General features: G+C 47.4%; 1 protein-coding gene across 3 annotated transcripts in view; it reads right to left on the reverse strand.

Annotated features, from left to right (window-relative positions):
* Positions 1-18979, reverse strand: part of LOC119856856 (up-regulator of cell proliferation-like) — a 35282-nt gene extending 16303 nt beyond the window's left edge. Inside the window, exons 1-4 of one of the 3 annotated variants that reach the window (XM_043517209.1) lie at positions 18770-18979; positions 12847-12919; positions 10980-11073; positions 8878-8979 (exon numbers count right to left, since the gene is read on the reverse strand). The gene's annotated coding sequence lies outside the window, so the exon portion shown is untranslated. Of the gene's footprint in view, positions 1-8877; positions 9228-10979; positions 11074-12846; positions 12920-18769 lie in introns of those variants that run through there. The other 2 variants (XM_043517210.1, XM_043517211.1) reach the window with 2 other exon arrangements.
* Between the last annotated feature and the right edge of the window lie 256 nt (positions 18980-19235).

Below are 19235 nucleotides of genomic sequence, written 5' to 3' on the forward strand. Positions count from 1 at the left end.
ACACACCCACTATGCATCCACCTTGTTGTCTCAACATCCACCCCCATCACACCCAAATCCAGGTCCCCACTCACATTGTTGTTCCAGGACCCTCTCCATGCACCCCAGCCACTTGTGAATACAGCACCCCCCCAAGCCTGCCATCCACCTAGCTGCCCAAGGCAACCAACATTAACATTTCCAGCTGCCCAGGGACCTTTCCCTGAAGTTGTTTTTGCCACCCACCTTGGAGAAGAATCCTTGTTGTGTGTGTCATGGGGTCCTGGGGCCTTCTTGCTACCTGCTTCCAGAAATGTGACAGGATAGGGCCTTCCAACTTACACTTGCTTCCAGTGCTTTGGATGTATTGGTGCCTGCCTCTCCAACCTCTGCTACCACTCAGGAAGTCAGTGGTTCTCTTTGCTATCTAAAATGTCACACATAAAGCTGCACACAACTTGGCAGCCACAGCTATGCATATGAACAATAAGAACTTGGTTTGAACCAGAGTTTGCACTGACTGGGGGATTGAAATCTGGGAGAAATCAGGTAGCAATTCAGTGTGTTTGGGTTCCAGGTATCCCAGAGGGCTCCTTAAAGTAGAGTTCTTCACCTGACTCCTGTCAGAGACTCATTGTTCCTATTTAAATCAATGTTCCAAACATTATGTATTCTGTTACCAAGAATTCAGACATGTATTCTTTCTTCAAAATGGAATGAATGGGAAAGTAAGATGTCAGATTCAGAAATAAAATAATTACAACATTGCATATTGACTGCCAGAGAGACAGTGCAAAAGAGGCTCTATGATCCTTAGCCAAGGGAAAATCTTGCGCTTTCCCAAGGGAAAAATCTATGGATGGTACTCGTGGAGAGATAAAAACTCTATGAGGTCCCTTCACAGAATTTACTCTGAATTCTTTCACCAGAAGATGAGGTTTGCTCCATCCTGGACAAAGCAGAGTCTGTCTCCTAAACTGCATTGACCATCTGAGATTTATGGATATCCTGGGGGATCCAACAGAGACCCAGCGATATCTGCATATAGTTTTTGTGCCTGTACACTGGGTATAGGATCTCCTGCCCTTACAGGTCCCAGACAATATGAAACAATGGAGCAGTGCTGTCAGACAATTTCACAAAGACAACTGCCCCTGGAATCTCACTTTCAAAGGAAGTCCTTGCTGTGAGGGGTAAAGCCTGAGGCTGTTTCCTCAGATTTACATAGGGGACTGGTGGGGGAAAAATAAGCATTCTGCAGCCTTGTCCCTGGGCTTCCCAACTCCATCTCCTGTGTGGATCCTCTGTAGGGCCCTGGATGGGAGCAGGGACAAGGCTGCTGTGGCACTGTTCCTTTTCTACACAGGAATGGGGTTGAATGCAGAGGGTCCCTTCCATGAGCAATCGACTGCTTTGCTGTCTCTGTGCAAATTTCGGCTATCAGTGATGTAATTTCCTCTCCTTGATGCCTGTCCCTCATTTTTTAGGATTGCTGACATTGTATTATTAAAATCAAAGGGGATGTGAGATGGCTCCATGTGGAAGTTAATGCTGCCTCAGGCTGTATTGATTTTGTGGGTGGACTTACTGCTATATTCAAGGTGGGGGGTGGGGGAGTTGCCATTCCCAACCCCACCTCCTTGGGGTTCAGTGGTTATATTTAGGGTGACAATATTTCCCAAAGGGAAAATAGGATGCGTCCCAAGCCCTGCCCCCCATCCCCAAGTGGGGCTTACCCATTCCCTGCACCCCCTTTTATTCCCCTGCACTCAGGGCTGACCCGAGTCGCTGAGCCAAGACCTGCCTCCCCGACGTCCAGGGCTTTAATCTAAGCTCAGCTTGCTCCCATATGTGGTCGTTGTCACTCCTCACCCAAGCTCTGCTGGCCCTCCTGCCTGGGGCTGGCATTGCCCATACCCTTCCTGCCCCCCCATGCGGCTATTGCTGCTCGCCCAAACCTTGCCTTCCCGCTCTGGAGCCCTGTTCTCCCCTCCCACCCAGGGCTGGCATCTCCACTCCCCCCCAACGTTCCTCTGCATCCCACTATGGATGCGTACTCCATTTTTTCCAAAAAGTTAGAATGCCTGGGACAGGAAAGGGATGGTCACCCTAAGTATATTGCACAGGTAGCTCACTCCATGCCCAAAGGAAAGGGAAATTCATGTGTGTAGAGTCCATTTCTGCAATCCCCACCTCCCCAAGAACTCAGGATTTAGCCCAAGGATTTGTAGTCTATGTTTCCAGGTGTTTTTTTTTTCGTAATAACTAATGGCATTTACCTTTTCTGTGTCAGAAGCTAAAGTGATCCCAGCTCCTAAAGAGGTCTCTGCTTGGCTGGGTTTGTCTTATGCCATACAAATAGAAATCAATAGGAATTTAAAAGTAAAACTCTTTCAGGGAGGCTGGGTCACAGCCTTTCCTTTGCAATGACCAGAAACCATACAGCTGTGGAGTGTCAGCAAACAAAGCCCAGAAAAGTTCTCATCCTTCCCCTCCTAACTGGCACTTGGCCTGATACCTGGAACCATAGATGTGCCCAGCCTAAGGTGCAAACCAAGTATCTGAGCTCAGTTTCATGGCACAGCCCAGCTCCCAAGTCCAGTGCAGTGTCAGGCTGCCCTTCATCGTAGAGTGGTGCAGGCAGAAGAAGGGTGCAGTCACTCCCTGCTTTCCCACCATTCAGTCTGTCCTACCAGACAGCCAGGCAATCCTTACCCAGCTGTTTCCCCTGTGACTGTCCTCCTGCTGTCGGCCTCATTCAAGGGTGGGGGAGGGCCCCATTCATGTGCTGGGGCCAAAATTCAGCTGGATGAGTCTAAAATCAGGGGCACAGTGTGCTTATGTATGGGGACAGGGCTGCTATCGGGGGACAGCCTCCCTCCCTTTCAGGGAGGAAAAGGTCTCATATAACAGATTTTTCCAGAGCATTTTGCCTTCTGTCCCACAAGGCCAGTCACAGGTTTTTCTCTGTTGCATTTCTGATCAGATGTCTTTTAGGATTACTGATCATTTGAGGGAATATTTTCTTGCACTCCCTCATATTTAGGACACTGGAGTAGAAAGAGTCTCCTGTCTCAGTCTCCCTCCTCTGTCGTGTTGGAAGCACAGTCATTCCTCTCTGGACTTGGATTGCTTTATGCCTCCTAATTCTCACCTCTAGTTTGTGGTCACTGATTCTGTAATTGGAGACAATCTGCCTTAGTTCTGCCCATGTCACTGTAGTGAAGCTGCTAGGGTGACCAATCTCTGCAGGGTTCTGTAGCAGGCCAGCTTGTTGCTATTTTTGATTTGTTTTTCCAGTAACTGATGTGTTGGTGTTTTAGTTGCTGTTCTAGTATTTTGAGCACATCTTGGTTTTGATCATTCTTTTCTGGTTGTTGATTTAATAGAATTGGCTCAGTTCTGCTCCACAACTGCTGGTGCTGAAGTTCCTATGCACTGACTGCAGGCAGAGGGTTTCTATTAGGGTTTTATAGTAGTTAATATTATCAGTTCTTAGATTTGGGGCCCAGATTTCACTCCCATGTAGTAGAATGGGTTGGATGTTGCTCTCAGATAGTTTTTGCAGTCGTTTCACTGGGGAGCGGTATCTATTTAATGATTTATTTATGGAGTAAATACCCTGCAGCACTCTTCTTTGCAGTGTTTTGATAGATGATCTGAAACTTCCTGATGTGTTTATTATCAGGCCCTGTACATATCATACAGGGTATGTTCAATCTCCATGTCTCTCTAATACGATTTATAGACTAATAGACTTGAAGGCCAGACGGGACCATCATGATCATCTAGTCTGACCTCCAGCACTTTGCAAGGCACAGAACCTCACCCACCTCTCTATTTTGATTGTTTTCAGGCTTAACCTGGAAAATCGTGATTTTTGTTTTAACTATGTTTATCTGGAACACAACAGTCTGTTTCATATGTATTCACCCAGACCTCGATCCAGTCAAGTCATTCCCATTCCACACAGCCCATCCCCAGGTCACTTATGCTATTTAAAGTCCCAGCTTGCTCAGAGATTCACATTTAAATGTGCCTTACATTGCTCACTCAATATTCAAATAGTGATGATTCTCATTAGGGGACGTGATGGCTTTTCTTCGGCAAACTTTTAGTAACATGAACGTTATGCTGTACTGCACAGAATTCACACAGCCTTCCTCTAGTTAGCTTGCTTTCACTCCCAACTTTGTCTAATGGAGTAGAGCAGGGGCAGCAGATAGGACTCTTAAGGAATAGAGTCTAGCGGTTAGAGCAGTCCTGGGTTCTATTTTTAGCTCTGGGAGGGAAAACATAGTAATTAGAGCAGGACTAGGAGTCAAGGCTCCTGGTTCTGACCCTGACTGGGAAAGGAGTAAGTCTAGTGGTTAAAACACCATGGCTTGGAGTTAGGCCTGCTGGGTCCTATTCCAAGCTTTGAAAGGGAAGTGGAACCTAGTGATTTAGAACAGTGGTGGAGAATGGGAGTCAGGACTCCTGGGTTCTATTTCTGACTCTGGGAGGGGAGTGGGGTCTAATGGTTAGCAAATGGGTAACTAGGAATCCAGACTCGTGGATCCTATTCCTGGCTCTGCCACTGACTTGTTTGACTGTGGGCACCACCTGAACTATTATCTCACTTTTATTTCATTCTCCCCAAGACTATTTCTGGGAATCAGAGTTGCTAGCTGAGATCAGTGAAAGATCCCGGCACTCATTAAGTGTGAAGCCTTTTGGGAGATTGTCATGCAATAACATGATTCCAGCAGTTGGGGCTTTAAGAAATACATTAAAATCATGGGACTGTTTACATTAAGGAAATTTGCAAAGGTTTTGCTACACTACTGGAAATTCCCCTTCCCCTCCACAATATAAATATTCTGAACTGGTGCAATTTACTTTGATAAATTACCTAGCCACATCAGCATAAACTCCACTAATTCAAATTATCTCGTTCCATTGGCGTAGCTATACTAGTGCAAATTTCCTAGTGTAGACAGGCTTAAAGAGAAGCTGTTATAACTGTTATAGGAAAGAGCCTGTCCCTGTCCTAACTACTTCACTCTCTCTCATTGGTATTTACTGAGAGCAGTGGGTGTGGAGGCTGCTTTACAGATATGTGTCAACACTCGGATACCATGGTAATGAGTGCAGTATAGTAACACAGGGAGAGAGAAGCAGAGGTCCCTGTTCCAAGGAGTCCTGCTCTAAATCAATCCCACAACTCAGTGGAGAAGATGGCAAACCATGGGGATCTAGGTGAATGTTGGGGGCAGAGGGAGAGGGAATCCAGAGGCCCAGAGGAGAAGGAGTGAAGGGAGCTGCTCCTGGGAAGGGTTATTTTCCCTTTTAATGACAGCTCCACCCAGAGATTAGCACTTCAGGCCACTTCCTCAGGGAGGAGATTTTAGAAGTTTGAAGACAAGGAGTAGGGGACTGTTCATCTCAATATGGTGGTTGCCCTCAAAGTAGGGGAAAGTCTTTGTGGTGCACCGTCTGCTGTAACTGGTGTGAATATCGGTGGAATTTAACGGTGCTGTGCCCAGGGCTGGCACCCTGTTCTTGGGCTGCTGGGGATCAGTTCAGTCTCCAATGCTGGTAAAAGCGGAGGTCTGAGGGATGCACACAAGCTACTATAACCACTCCAGCAGTCAGGAACAACCAACATGAGGAACTACCTGACCAAGCTCACTTCCTTTCCATCACCCTCCTGCTCAGGGCACTGAACAGAAATAGAATGTAGACCTAGTTTCACTGGTGCCGCACTTGCCAGCAATGCCTTCTTATATGTGCAGTGCAGCCACATTGTGCTGGCAGAGCAAGTGTACAGTGGTCACAATGCAACCATGAAGTACACAGCCCCACATAGGTATCTGTCTGTGAAGGGGCATGAGATCAGCAGGTAGGAAGAGGGCTAATGAATCCCACAGGGACTGATGTCTCATCCAATCTTATTTAATACTTTCATTAATGGTGTAGAGGAGAATGGCATAAACACAGACCCCACCTTTCTCTGCACAGATTGAGACCAGGTCCTCTGAGGTGGCTGGCAGGACACTCAGTCACTTACATTTCAACTAGCCCTGCTCTCTTTGCCCTCAGTGGACTGTGTTGTCTTTACAGTTACAGAGTTGCTGGATTTCTGGACAGACAATCATTATCAGATGAGAGCTGCACTCTACAAACAAGTTACTATATGCAGATAAACAATGAAGCAATCTCATATCCTAGCAATTATCAGGCTCACCCAGATCCCCACCTTTCTCTCTGCCTCCCCCCACCATACTCTTACTGGCCTTTCACTTTCAGTTCCTTTGTTTTCTGGCCATTTCTAGGAAATGGAGTATCTGGCTCTTTTTGATAAATGCTCCCTTCTTATTCAGAGTTGGGATGGTTTGTGTCATCCCCTCATGTGCTGGATAACATGCTCAGATCACCTGTTCTGCCACTCTAACACCCCCAAGTAAACATGAGGAAGGACCATTTTCTCATTGCATTAACCTCCCCTTCTCTTTACTCGAAAATATGTATGTGTGTCCATGTGTGATCATGAGTCTAGTGTGTACATGCGTCGATAGGACTGATTCTCCTTCCTTTCTCACCCCTAAGACCTCCTTCTACCACAGCCAGAACTGGGAGATTGGCCTATTACCTCCTCCCAGGAGACAAGCTATCCATTTTCATTTAGCCCATTGAGAAGCTGTAGTGCCTTCATGCTTTGGAGTGACGGCTGCTGAAGCAGATTCCAGTCACACAGCAGGAGTAGATTTCTACTGCAGTCCAGTGGGTTCCTCGCTGCCTCTGTGGGCTCACTATGTGGCCTGAGGTTGTATCAGGCAGCTAGCAATATCTGATCTATCCATGCTCCTCTGTGAACAGCCCAGATGGTTTCCCATTTCTGGGATATGCATGCATCTTTGGTGCCCTTTAGCACACTAGTGTCCACATTCTCCCTCATGGAACCAAACATTTGGTCCTGAGGATTGATAAGGAGCAGCAGCTCCAACCCCAGCTCACTTCTTTCATGACTGCCAGGTAGCAAGTCTTGGAACAACTAGTTCCCCGAGTGCCTACTTTGTGGCCTCCCCTTCACCAGGTAGATCTTTAACTGTTGATCAGTTAGTTTAGCTGTTACTTATTACAACCAATGTAGTTATACTTTAGGATTCATTCAGTAGCTGAGTCCCACCCTCAGCTGGGATTCCTGCCCCTGCTTCATCCAGGCTTCCCCAGCCATGCTCCAGATCCAACCAGTCTGTGTCCCCTCCAGATGAGGATCCTCCTCCAAACACTCTGGCCAGTCCACCCCAACCATGCTTCCTCCAGCACAGGGATGAAGTGTATCTTTATTCAGTTTCTGGATTTCAGGTGTTTAAATTTGTGTTATATTCATTCAACCAGATCCCAGCTCAACATGGATGGCCAGGAAGAGGGGCTCAGACACAGCAAGAGGAGCAGGATGCCCCAGATTCCAGAACACATAGCAGGCAGGAAGAAGGGCTCAGATCCCTGCAGAGGGGTAGGGCACCCCTAGATCCAAGAACACATGTGGAAGGGGACAAGTCAGGGCTAACAGGCCCCTCCCACCTTAAATCCCCAACTTCCTCTGATACCTCTCACATTCTCTGACCCCCCCACCTCCCTTTCCCCCAATCCTTATCCCATTCCCCCCTACCTAACCCCTGACTCATCTTCCTTCTCTTCCATTTCCATGTATCCCCCTCCTAATCATACCCCCATCCCTCGCTGCAGGCCCAAACCCTGTCCCCCTATTCCCACCTACTCTTGCACCCCTAATCACCCCTCACCTCCCTGGGAGTATTAGTTTGAGTAGTTATTTTCTGTTCAAAAATAGTTTCAGCTTGTTTTCTTGATTCTGCTGTACTCGGATTACATTTCCCTACAGTAAAAATCCCCTTTTACTTCAGATTTCTTCAGTGGGTTGGATTTGAACTCACAGAGACTGGGGCAGGTTGAAGCTTAGAATTAATGACTGTGATATTCCCTCACAGGTACTGAGGTGCTGTAAGGCAGAGGTAGTTTTCTAGATAGTTAACCTAGCTTTTCATTTAGCGCAAGAGGCTTCTGAGGAGCTACGCTAGAGCAGCAAAATCTTTTTCAAATAATCTTTTAATTTGATTTTCCCCCAAGGGCTGGCGGGTGCCATCTCCTCTCTTGGGGTAACTGTCGAGTGTTGAATTTCTTGATGCAACGATCTGAGCCCTGGTTTGAGCTCTATCTGTGAGCACAAAAAGGTTGCTAAAAGCTCTCACGTTTAAGAAATTCTTTTTGGGGGGCAACTATACCTCAGGAAGCCCTTGGTCAAATGTCTCCAAATATGGATTACTAACAGAACCCCTCATCCCTATGAAGAAAGGCAATCTGAGTAACCCTGTAAATTTTAGAGCACTTAGAAAAGTGAGCTTTCAACGGAAACATTGTCCTAACCTTAACTATAGCAGGGCTGTCACTCTGCTATAAAACCTTGAGAAATCACCATCTCTGAAGACTCAGGGCCATCTGAATTCCTGGGTGTATTCCTTACATAAAAAGACTATGAAAAGAAAACAAGATCCTTTAGACTGTCCTGATTTTCCTGTTTTCCCAGACAGATTTCATCCTGGCTTTTCTTCAGGAGGAGGATGGTGCCTTCACACCCAGGGTCACACACCACAGGCATATAGATGAAACACCCATGAAAAGAAGAGACAGGGCAAATAAGAATAATTCTCAGTAAACTGCGGGGGAGCTGGCCAGGTGAAATGGGAGATGATGTTACATACTCTCGGGTAAAGGTGATACTTGGACAAGTTATATTCTCAGATGATTTTATTCTAAGAACCCCACATTTGCACCATTACCTCTATCTCAGACATGCATTTTTGAGCAATGGAAATATTAAAATCAGCTTCTTACTGAAGTGGATGTATCTGAGGAACTCTTTCACCAAATACTCCCATTCTTGCACCTCTTCTGTCCCTGGCACAAATGAGAATCTTCAAGCCAATCAGGGTGTGCCTGTGGATTTAAGAGCGCTTTGAAATATCAGCTTTTATACCAGAAGCTTTGTTTTCTGGCAAAAAATCCAAAAGCAGAACTTCCAGCTGAAGCAGGCAGAGAACTTAATGAGCACAACACATGTTCTCAGAAAGCTTCTGCGGAAAGTACTCAAGAGTCTCAGTTTACAGATGTGGCTCCAGAGCAATGGCACAGCGTATCACCTTGATCCACATGTGAGCTCAGGTGATAGACACCTAGATCAACAGCTAGTGATCAGCAGCTCGACAGTTGACAGCCAGTATCAAGTGGAGTGCCCCAGGGGTCGGTCCTGGGGCCAGTTTTGTTCAACACCTTTATTAATGATCTGGATGATGGTGTGGATTGCACCCTCAGCAAATTCGCAGATGACACTAAGCTGAGGGGAGAGGTAGATATGCTGGAGGGTAGGGATAGGGGCCAGAGTGATCTCAACAAATTGGAGGATTGGGCCAAAAGAAATCTGATGAGGTTCAATAAGGCCAAGTGCAGAGTCCTGCACTTAGGATGGAAGAATCCCATGCACCACTAAGGCTGGGGACCGACTGGCTAAGCAGCATTTCTGCAGAAAAGGACCTGGGGATTACAGAGGACAAGAAGCTGGATATGTGTCAGCAGTGTGCCCTTGTTGCCAAGAAGGCTAACGGCATATTGGACTGCATTAGTAGGAGCATTGCCAGCAGATAGAGGGAGGTGATTATTCCTCTCTATTTGGCACTGGTGAGGCCACACCTAGAGTATTGTGTCTAGTTTTGGTCCCCCCAACTACAGAAAGAATGTGGACAAATTGGAGAGAGCCCAGTGGAGGGCAACGAAAATGATCAGGGGGTTGGGGCACATGACTTACGAGGAGAGGTTGAGGGAACTGGGTGTATTTAGTCTGCAGAAGAGAAGAGTGAGAGGGGATTTAATAGCAGCCTTCAACTACCTGAAGGGGGGTTCCTGAGGGGATGAAGTTTGGCCGTTCTCAGTGGTGGCAGATGACTGAACAAGGAGCAATGGTCTCAAGTTGCAGTGGGGGAGGTCTAGGTTGGATATTAGGAAACACTATTTCACAAGGAGGGTGGTGAAGCACTGAAATGGGTTACCTAGGGAGGTGGTGGAATAGTCACCCTCAGGGGTTTTTAAGGCCCGGCTTGACAAAGCCCTGGCTGGGATAATTTAGTTGGTGTTAGTCCTGCTTTGAGTAGGGGATTGGACTAGATGACCTCCTGAAGTCTCTTCCAATCCTAATCTTCTATGGTTTTATGATTCTTTGGAACCCCCCTTCAGTTGTTTGAAGGCTGCTATCAAATTCCCCCCTCACTCTTCTCTTCTGAAAGCTAAATAAGCCCAGTTCCCTCAGCATCTCCTCAGAAGTCATGTGCCGCAGTCCCCTAATAATTTTCGTTGCCCTGAGCTGGACTATCTCCAATTTGTCAACATCCCTTCTGTAGTGGGGGGGCCAAAACTGGATGCAATACTCCAGATATGGCCTCTCCAGTTCCCTGCACCCTGTTTTCCTAGTCCTGCCACCCATCTGCCCCCATGTCCTAGTCCCTCCCAACCCCATTTTTACCTCGCTGCAACCTGAACCAGTCCCATTTTTTGCCATGCCTTGGCCTCCCCGTGGCTCCTGGTCCCCATCCTCACCCTGAATCCAGGCTCTAGTCCCTCAGTATTATCCCCCATTGTTCCCCTTGCATTGCATGGCCCTTCCTTCCTCCAGCCTCATTCAAGGACTGCCCCCCAGCCTGGTGCAACTTCCTGTTGTGCCAGTCCTCCCCTCCAGTACACCAGCAAGAACCAGGAGTGACTCCATTAGAACCAATGGAATTATACCACATCAAAGCTGGTGTGAGCAAGTGAAGAATGAGGCCCATTGTTCTCAGACCTTTGTGAGCCAGGTTTTGTCTCTGGTGTGTAGAACAAGAGTCAGAACATCACAGCAATGACCCTGAAGAGACACTTTCCTTCTAAGACCCTGTTTTCAGAAAAGTTACCTTCTGGTTGGTGATATTGGTGGAGCGGCTCTGTTGGCAATTCCCACAAGTTCCTCAGCCCTACGCCTTGGCGATGCAGTGTTACCAGCTGGTGCTGCACAATAAAACAGAACAAAATAATCAATGAGGCATTGATGGATTTATTGGGACCATTGTCTGAATTGCTCATTGAAAAGCATGAGTTAGATTATGGGTTTGGCAAGTCTACATTTTCCAATTCATTTGGGTATTGTGTACCGGCTACTATTGTATCCAGAGGGACATTGGCAAGACTGATCTGCTTGGTACAAAAGCATGAGAGAAATTTGCTAGCCTCCATGTTCAGATGTTGGACCTAATTCCCCTGTGTTACTCCACTGCCTTGCATTGACTTCAGTGACTGTCGGTCAGAGCAGAATGTAGCCCATAGTGTGTAAATAAAAGCTCCAGCTCTGTTTTTAGCCATGCCCACTCCCTGAAGCCCTAACGGTGCATATGCAACCTTCACTTTCAGCAGTGAGTGGTACAGGCAAGATTTGAGTCTGGTCTAAGATGGGGAAACACTGATTTGCAGTTTGTCAAGGAACCCAGGCTACCAGTGGTATAGTAGAATAGCTGTAGTATCACTAGGTTCCCTCAGCACAAGCAACTGCAGACCTCTTAGCAGCAGGAAAGGGGCCTGGAGGACGTGATACCCTAATACTAGTGGCTTCTACTCAAGGTGGGCAAAACTCATCGTGCCAGTTTCAAACCCACTTTAACATTGTGGGGCTGGAAGTCTGACTGACATTAGTGGGTTTGATTTATGCTTATGCAAGACGGTGCAAAATGTAGAAGAAAGAAGAGTATCTAATTAAAAAGGGGTGTGAAAAATGCAGCAGAGGGTGGGAATACGAAAATACAAAGATTATGGACATGGGGCACTGGGATTTGGCTGTGATGGGATGAGAAGAGGAGTTGAATAAAGTTGGTTGAAATACTGGAGCACAAATATCATACACAGGACTCCCACTTTCGACAACCTTGCTCTTCTCTCTCTAACACACAACACAGAAATACTATTACCTGGAAACACTGTTCTGAGAGGTGCGTCTCTCTTGGATGCATAAAAGGGGAATTCATATATTAAATTTCAAAGGAAAAAGATTTGCCAGTTCAGTCTAGTCTTGTGAAGCTAGAACAGTTTCATGAGGGGCACTGAAAACCTTAGACTACACAAGATTCACCCATTCCCAGTGTAGATTCTGTAGTCGCTGCCAGTTATTGGCAGGGTAGGGAGAGGATGGCTCAGGCCTATTAATTAACATTGACCAGATTTGATGACCTCCTCTGCATGACATTGGTGAAACTCCCATTAATATTTTCCTTCTAGTTCTGGACACCTTAATACCGGCAATACGTGGGGCAACTGAGGGAATACACAGAAGAGCAGCAAAAATAAATGCTGGCGTTAGAGGGACTGACTGTATTAGGAGTCAGGAGTTCTTGGCTCTCAGTGCCATGTTGTAGGTAACAGAGCACATGGCTTCCTGAGAGAAGGGGTATGACTAGGACTAATAGATCTCACGGAGTAATGGGACACTTCTGAGGAATATAAGGAATACTACAATACAGTATCAGACTGCAGAACAGTCTCCCAAGGGAAGGCGTGAATGTCCCAGGCCTTGGACAAGCACTGGAGGATAGACTGGAGGGAACACTGCAGAGCTGGGCAGAGGGGATGGTGAAGAAGATGGGACCCTTGTTATCTCTTTGAAACCTGCAGGTCTAGGAAGGGAAAGAGGGGCTCATAGAGGGGTTGCTCCCAGATAAGCAACCTTTCTGTTTAGGAAGGACTTTGTCCTCTACCTCTGCAGAGTGAACAGTGCTGTAGAATTAAAGACAATACCTTGAGGATTCACTGTCTCTGAGGACTCAGAGCCAGTTACATTCCTGGGTCTTATTCTCCATGATTACAGACTCTGAAAAGAAACCAAGATCCATAAGACTCTCTTCATACAAATTTCTTCTTGGCCTTTCTTCAGAATTAGGAGGATGCCCCTCATCCCCCATGATGTTTGTGTCACCCACCACAATCACATTGATGTGAAAAGCAGAGATAAAGGAAATATGAATGAGCTTCAGTAAACTGTGAGACAGACAGCAGGGCAAGTCGGAGATAGTGTTGCACACTGTCAGGCAGGGCCGGTGCAAGGATATTTTGAGCCCTAGGCGAAACTTCCACCTTGCGCCCTCCCCCCCGCCCCATACATTGGTTCATTGAGGGGCAAATCCCAACAAGCCTTTATAGACCCCAGGGGCCAGCCTGCCCAGGTGCTGCTCCCCAGACCAGGCTCCCCTCTCCCCGCCCCCTGAACTCCCCTGGAGGGTGCACAGCCCCCCCGCAGGCCCTCCCCACCCCACCCGGCGGCCCCCACCCCGAGTCCACTCACTGGCTTTTCCGGGCTTGGGCTGCTGCAGCAGCTCGGCAGGGAGGAGCCGCCTTCCGGAGGCAACGGAGAGCCAGAGCATCGGCTTGCGGGGGCGGCGAGCCCCAGCCATGGAGGAGCTGGCACGGCGCAGGGGGGGCAGCAGCCCTGCAAAGGTGGCGGCGGCACTAGCAGGGAGCAGCTGCCCCCCCGCCCCCCTGCGGCCCGGGGGCTCCTGCAGGCTGCAGCGGATGCATGCGGGCGCCAGCCCCCCTGCGACCCCCGGCTCCCCCCCTCGCCTAGGGTTACAATATTTCAACAATCAAAAAAGATGGAGAGAGCCCCACCCTAGCCCTGCCCCCATCCACTCCCTCCCACTTCCCACCCCCTGACTGCCCCCTCAGAACCTCCAATGCCCCCCCACCCCTTGTCCCCTGACTGCCCCCTCCTGGGACCCCTGCACCTAACTGCCCCCCAGAAGCCCACCCCCTACCTAAGCCTCCCTGTTCCTTGTCCCCTGACTGCCCCCTCCTGAGACCCCCCCCACCCTAACTGACCCCCTAGGACCCTACCCCCTACTTGTCCCCAACCCTTATCCACACCCCCGCCCCCAGACAGAGCCCCGGGACTCCCACGCCCCATCCAAACATTCCCCACCCCCCTGACAGGACCTCCACAACTCCCGACCCATCTAACCCCCCCATCCCCTGACTCACTGCTCTGATCCCTCTCCACACCCCCGCCCCCTGACAGGCCCCCCCTAGAACTCCCATCCAACCCTCCCCCTGCTCCCTGACTCCCCCAGGACTCCCCTTACCATGCCCACGCCGGTCAGATGCTGGCACCACATGGAGACAAAACATGCTGCCGGGCTGCCGCGCGCACAGCAACTCCCCCCGCAGAGTGCTGAGGCAGTGGGAGGGGAGCAGGCGGCAGCCCCCATGCACCCCCTGCTCCCCCCTCGCCGCGCTCGGGCTCTGCGGCTCCCAGGAGTGTGAGCTGCCACCGCTGCTGCCCTTCCCGGAGCAGGCTCAGGGCCCCACGCCCCAGCGTTGGCTCACATGCCGGGGAGCTGCAAAGCCCGAGCGCGGCAAGAGGGGATTCGGGGGGTGCACGGGGGCCACTGCCCGCATGCATCTGCTGCAGCCTGCAGGAGCCCCTGGCAGGAGGGGAGAGAGGGGGCGCCGGGCCGCAGTCTGGGCAGGAGGGGCGGGAGGTGCTGCTGCCCCCCTGCGCCGTGCCGGCTCCTCCATGGCTGGGGCTCGCCACCCTCGCAAGCCGACACTGGCTCTCCGGTGCCTCCTCTTTGCCAGCCCAGGGCACCGCTTTTTGGCGCCCCCAACCACTTGGTGCCCTAAGCGACCGCCTAGTTCACCTAGTGGTTGCACCGGCCCTGCTGTCCAGTGAAAGCAATAAGTAGTATAACCTCAATAGTATTCATCACCATGTATTTTTTGAAAGGTTTCCATTTAGGGCTTATGTCCCGCCCACTGTTTCCCTCTAAGCTATGCGAGTGCACACACACACACACACACACACACACACACAGATCCTAAACCCCACGCACACGGCGAAACACCACACGCACAAAAATTTGCACAGAAACACAAAAATTGGCACAGAAGAAATTTTTTGTGCACACGGCCTGTCAAAAATTAGAAGGAACATTGGTCCCGCCCTCCAACCCCATTTCCGTTGGCGCCAAAGTTTGGTGCTATTGGCCATTTTGAAAAAAATATGTTTGAATAGGAGGAGTCGTCTATGTTTGTGCTTTGATAAATTTAGAGAAAAAGGCTGAAAGAATAGAGTAAGAGAGTTTAAAGATTAAAAAAAAAAGTTTGGGTAAGGTTTAGAGGAAAAAAGGAAAGAAAGATTATTTGGTGAGGTTGAGTAAGGAGACACGATTGTAAAGGCCTAGTTTGGCATGTTTTTAAAGAATAGAAAGATAAAACTTTTAAAAAATTGAGATTTTTGTTTTTAAAGGGTTAGTTTGAAAGAAGAGAGGCAAGTTATGAAAGAAGAGAGAAATTTTTGGTGAGGTTGAATAAGGAGAGATGATTCTAAAGGCCTAGTTTGGCATGTTAAAGAATAGAAATTTTTGAAATAAATGTAAAGTGTATTAAATATAAGGGTAGGTTAAGAAAAGAGCATTTAAAAAGAGTTAAATAAAAGAGAAAAAGTAGGTTTAAAAAAATCACACATGGCCAAAAAAGGAAATTTACTAAGGAAGAGCCTGTTTAGTAAGCACATTGTAAAAACTATAAAGGCAGGTTAAGAAAAACACAATTAAACTATTCAATATAAGGGTAAGTGAAGAAAAGAGCATTTAAAAACATTAAATAATATTGAAAGCTAGGTTTAAAAAGGAAATTTACTAAGGCAAAGCCTGTTTAGTAAACACATAGTAAAAAATATAAAGGGTGGCTAATAAAAAACATTTAAACTGTTAAATATAAGGGTAGGTTAAGAAAAGAGCATTTAAAAACATTAAATAATACTAAAAGCTAGGTTTAAGAAAACACACATGGCAAAAAAGAGGAAATTTATTGAGGCAGAGCCTGTTTAGTAAGCACATGGTAACAAAGGTGATAGAAAAGTATTTAAACGATTAAATACAAGGGTAGGTTAAAAAAAAGCATTTAAAAAGAGTTAAATAAAAAAGAGAAACATATAAAGATAGGTTAAAAGAAAGAACAGGGCAAGAAAAGGGAAAAGAAAACCCCTTTGCAAAGAGCAAAGATAGAGAGAATGTGGTTGAGTCAAAGTCAAAGAGAAAGAGAGATTTTACCCTTCCAAGTCTTTTTGCCAAATGAGGCAACTTCCCAGGTTCAGAGCCCCTCAGGCTTGTTATCACCGCCTTTGGATTGACCAAAAGAAGAGGAGGACTTGTGGCACCTTAGAGACTAACAAATTTATTTGAGCACAAGCTTTCGTGAGCTACAGCTCACTTCATCGGATGCATTTGGTGGAAAATACAGAGGGGAAATTGATATACATGCACAGAGAACATGAAACAATGGGTTTATCATACACACTGTCAGGAGAGTGAAATTAACTTAGGCTTGAATAGAAACTGGGAATGGATGAGTCATTACACAAAGTAAAACTATTTCCCCATGGTATTTCTCCCCCCACCCCACCCCACCCCCCACTGTTCCTCAGATGTTCTTGTCTCAGAGTAGCAGCCGTGTTAGTCTGTATTCGCAAAAAGAAAAGGAGTACTTTTTGTTAGTCTCTAAGGTGCCACAAGTACTCCTTTTCTTTTTGCAGATGTTCTTGTTAACTGCTGGAAATAGCCTACCTTGTTTGTCACCATGAAAGGTTTTCCTCCTTTCCCCCCTCCCGCTGCTGGTGATGGCTCATCTTAAGTGATCGCTCTCCTTACAGTGTGTATGATAAACCCATTGTTTCATGTTCTCTGTGTGTGTGTATATAAATCTCCCCTCTGTATTTTCCACCAAGTGCATCCGATGAAGTGAGCTGTAGCTCACGAAAGCTTATGTTCAAATAAACTCAGGGTTAAACCCACAAACCCTAACTAACAAAAAGCTTTTAAAAGCTTTTCCCTGTGCTTTTTTTAGTGAGGACAATTTGAAGCTGCAGCAAAAACAGCATCTATGAGCCAGTGGATGAGAGAGAAGATTGCTTCTTCTCCCACTTTTTAACAAATAGAGGTGAAAGTTATATTAAAGCTTGTAAGAAAATAAACACTTGAAAAGAAAAGCCTATATGAAGACACATTCCTTCATTTAGCCCTTTTGCATATGTGTTTCAATTAAAAAAAAATAGCATGCTGAAACATCCCAGGGTTAAAAACACAGAGAACCTGTTTATAAAAGTAATGTATATTGATAAAAAAGTTTCTCCCTGTATTTTAGACCGGGGTGGGCAAACCACGGCCCGCAGGCCACATCCTGCCCGCGGCACCATCCTGCCCGACCCCCCGGTCCCTCCCCTGCCTTCCCCCCTCCCCCAGAGCCACGCCGCCATTCGGGCAGCACTTTGGGGGGCGGGGCTGTGCGCTCCTGTGGGGCAGCGTGTCTAGCACGCTGCTCTAAGCGGCGTGATAAGGGGTTCTCAGGGGGCAGTCAGGGGACAGGGAGCAGGGTGGGTTGGATGGGGGTGGGGTCCCGGGGTGGTGGTTAGGGGCAGGGGGTCTCTGGAAGGGGCGGTCAGGGTGTGGGGGGGTTGGATGGGGTGTGGGAGTCCCAGGGGTCTGTCAGGGGGCAGGGGGTTGGATGGGGCCAGGGCAGTCAGGGGACAGGGAGCAAGGGGGGTTGGGTGGGAGGTTCCTGGGGGGGGCAGTTAGGATGGGGGGTCTCTGGAGGGGGCAGTCAGGGGACAAGGAGCAGGGGGGGTTGGATGGGCCAAGGGGTTCTTAGGGGGGCAGTCAGGGGGCAGGAAGTGGGAGGGGGCCAGATAGGGGGTGGGGCCAGGCTGTTTGGGGGGCACAGCCTTCCCTACCTGGCCCTCCATACAATTTTGCAACCCCGATGTGGCCCTTGGCCAAAAAGTTTGCCCACCCCTGTTTTAGACTAACATTGGTCATTTTTTAATAAGAACATTTTGAAGCAGCATGCTTTTTCAACAAAACAGCATCTGTGAGTCAGTGGATCAGAGATAAGAAGGCCAGAACATAACAAGAAAGTCCTAGGCCTGCTTTTAAAACAAAATTAAACCAAATACTTGTTGAAATAAACATTTTCTTTTGTAATGTGAAGAAGGCATTGCTTTGTAACTAATCTTATTAACAAGGTAAAATTAAAAAAAAGAAATTACCTCAGGGTTAAAACCACAGCCAGTTAGTTTATAAAAGTAATTTGTTAAAGTTTTTAACAAATAGAGGTGAAAGGCTTGTAAAGGGATAAACACTTTAAAAGACAAGCCTATATGAAGACGCATTCCTTCATTTAGCACTTTTTCATATGTGTATTGCAATAAAAATAGAGCATCCAGAAGCACCCCAGGTCTAAACCCACAAACCCTTACTAAGAAAAAGTTTTTAAAAGCTTTTCCCTATGGGGTTTTTAGTGAGAACAATTTGAAGCAGCCTTTTTAAGTTAGTGGATTAGAATAGAAGGAGACCACTTTGAAAAATAAGTTTATCTGAAGAAACAATTTTGTATTTAACCCCTTTGCATATATGTTTCAATAAAAAGTGAGCATGCAGAAACAACCCAGGGTTAAAAACACAGAAAAACTGTTTATAAAAGCAGTGTATAGTGATAAAAAAAAGTCCCCCCCCCCATGTTTTAGATTAGCACTGGTCATTTTTTAGTAAGGACTGTATGAAACAGCATGCTTTTGCAGCAAAGCCGCTGACCGTAAAAACAGCCTCTGTAAACCAGTGGATCAGAGATAAGAAGGCTGCTTCTTCACCTGCATTTTAACAAATACACCTACCTCTTCTTCTCTAGTAGAATCAACAGAAAACACAACTCCCAATGAAGTTTCATACTGTTGTGTTTGCCAAGTGATCATAGATTATCAGGATTGGGAGGGACCTCAGGAGGTCATCTAGTCCAACCACCTGCTCAAAGCAGGACCAATCCCCAATGTTTGCCTCGCATCCTTAAATGGCCCCCTCAAAGATTGAGCTCGCAACCCTGGGTTTAGTGGGCCAGTGTTCAAACCACTGAGCTATCTCCCCCACCCTCCTCCGTCGCACTGTAAAAATAAATAGTCACTTGGAATGTGAAAGTAAAATACTTATAGGAGGTGGAGAAGTAGGAGGATGTGGTGTGGCTCAGAGCTTTACTGCTGATTACTGGAAATCACACATCATTTGAAGAATTGTAACCACTTGAACTCACAGAAGTTCAGCATCGCCCTCCTCCCAACTGATACTTGACCCAGTCCTCAACACAGT

Source organism: Dermochelys coriacea, chromosome 6 (genome assembly GCF_009764565.3).
Source record: "Dermochelys coriacea isolate rDerCor1 chromosome 6, rDerCor1.pri.v4, whole genome shotgun sequence".
NCBI classification, from domain to species: domain Eukaryota; kingdom Metazoa; phylum Chordata; order Testudines; family Dermochelyidae; genus Dermochelys; species Dermochelys coriacea.